At 36.1% G+C, this 2,268-nt stretch overlaps 1 pseudogene across 1 annotated transcript; it reads right to left on the bottom strand.

Moving 5' to 3' along the window:
• Positions 1–708: 708 nt before the first annotated feature.
• Positions 709–1,256, bottom strand: LOC100943021 (annotated as a pseudogene). Its single transcript, XR_153819.3, has one exon. The product of XR_153819.3 is annotated as a ubiquitin-conjugating enzyme E2 L3 pseudogene (transcript).
• Positions 1,257–2,268: the final 1,012 nt, after the last annotated feature.

Below are 2,268 nucleotides of genomic sequence, written 5' to 3'. Positions count from 1 at the left end.
TTGAGCCCAGGAGTTGGAGGTTGCTGTGAGCGTGATGCCACGGCACTCTACCCAGGAGGACAGCTTGAGGCTCTGTCTAAAAAAAAAAAAAAAAATTGAGTTTTTCTCTTGTGTTGGCGATAACATGCTAAAGTTGAAGGCTGAGGTTATTCAGTGTGGATTTCCCATATCATTCTAAAGTGTGTTGGCACCTACAGGGACAGGTCATAGCCAAAATTTTATCTCTGTGAGAATAGATAGTTACATTTTATGAAGAACAAAATTAGCAATTGAAAATTATTCAAAGAAGATTTCTATAGAAATGCAGCATTTTGGTGTGATATCATGTCTTTGTATATTTGATAGAACTTTGCTGTAAATTCATCTGGTTCTGGATTTTTCTGTGTTGGGAGATTTTTTAGTTACTAATTCAGTCTTACTATTTGTTAATAGTCTGTTCAGGTTTTCCATTTCTTCCTGATTTATTCTTAGTAGAATGTACGTTTCTAGGAATTTATCCATTTCCTCTGAGTTTTCCAGTTTGTTAGTGTTTAGTTGTTCATTCTAGTTTCTTTCTTTCTTTTTTTTTTTTTTTAGAACATCTTAAATTTTTAATCCTTTCTTTACAGGTTACCTAGACCACTTTTGATTAAGAAAACTGTAGAAAGTTAGTAACTGCCACAAGCGAACGCCAGGCGGTGGCCCGTGTCAATTTTCCACAGAGTCCTGCTTTGCGGGGTGTCTGAATGCACTGCTCGGGGTCTCTACTCACACTTGCTGGAATCAATCGTGGCAGATTTTAGTCCACAGGTCACTTTTCCCCGTATTTCTTTGTAAACTCTTCAGCATTCTTACAGAATTTTTTACGGTCCTTAGAGTATTCTTCAGCTAGGTCAGCCCTTAGCGGGTGCTCAGGCTGGGGGGTCGTTCACCAGTGCTATGAGGGACTGGATTACTTGGTCGGTTTTGGTTGCTGGCTTCCAGTTTTCAGCACTAATTACTGGCAGACAAACCTGTCCCTTTTCATCGATGTTCGGGTGATAGATCTTTGTTTTAAATGTGATCTTCGGTGGCTTGAATGGGTACTCTGCTGGAAAGTTGATTTCGATTCTGAAGGCCCCCTTATCGTATGGAGGGTTGTCAGGAACAATAAGCCCTTGCCAAGTCAATAAATTAGCTTCATCAACCTGGAGGTTACGGAAGTTTTTCTTTCCACATTTGCGGATTTCTTCAAGCTCCTTCATCGGCCTCCTGCTGGCCGCCATCTTGGATCTGGTGCTGCTGCTTTCCCCTTCATTCTAGTTTCTGATGATATTTTTGTATTTCTATGATATTCTGATGTCTCCTTTTTCATTTCTGATTTTATTTATTTGGGTAATTACTCTTCTTGGTTAGTCTAGCTAGAGGTTTATCAATTTTATTTGTCTTTTCCAACAAATTTTTGTTTTGTTGATCATTTGGTTTTTTTTTCTTAGTCTCTATTTTGTTTAGTTCTGCTCTGATCTTTATTATTTCTTTCCTTCTGCTAATTTTGAGTTTGGTTTGTTTTTGCTTTTCTAGTTCATTGAGGAGCATCTTTAGGTTGTTTATTTGAAATCTTTCTACTTTTTTTGATGTAGGTTTTAATTGCTATAAACTTCCTTTTAGCACTGTTTTTGCCATATCTAACAGGTTGGTATGTTGTGTTAACATTTTTATTTGTTTCAAGAAATTTTTTAATTTCAAGTTTGATTTCTTCACTGAAGGTCAAACTGTAGCATGTTGTTTAATTTCTGTGTATTCATATAGTTTCCAAAACTCCTCTTGGTGTTGATTTCTAGTTTTATTCTATTGTGGTCTGAGAGGATACTTCATATTATTTTGATTTTTAAAATTTTTTTGAGACTTGTTTTGTGGCCTAATATATGGTCTATGCTGGAGAATGTCCCATGTTCTGACGAGAAGAGTTTATTCTGTAATTGTTGGATAAAATATTCTGTAAACGGTCCATTTCATCTAGAGTGGGTTGCTGAAGTCCCCCATTATTACTGTACTAGAGTCTATATGCCTCTTTAGATCTAGTAATACTTGCTTTATACTCCAGTGTTGGTCACAAACATAGTTAGAATTGTTGTATCCTTTTCTTCATGTTTCCCTATGTCATTATACAGTGGGGTTTTCTTTTGTTGTTGTTGTTGTTTTTACTGTTTTTGACTTAGAGTATATTTTATCTGATATGAGTATAGCTACTTCTGCTTGATTTAGTTTTTGTTTGTGTGGGAATATATTTTTCCATCCCTTTATTTTAAG

This window comes from Otolemur garnettii, unplaced genomic scaffold, assembly GCF_000181295.1.
Source record: "Otolemur garnettii isolate 467f Iridium unplaced genomic scaffold, OtoGar3 scaffold00055, whole genome shotgun sequence".
Classification (NCBI taxonomy): domain Eukaryota; kingdom Metazoa; phylum Chordata; class Mammalia; order Primates; family Galagidae; genus Otolemur; species Otolemur garnettii.
The sequence above is the reverse complement of the archived record's forward strand: the minus strand, read 5'-3'. Positions and strand labels throughout refer to the sequence as shown.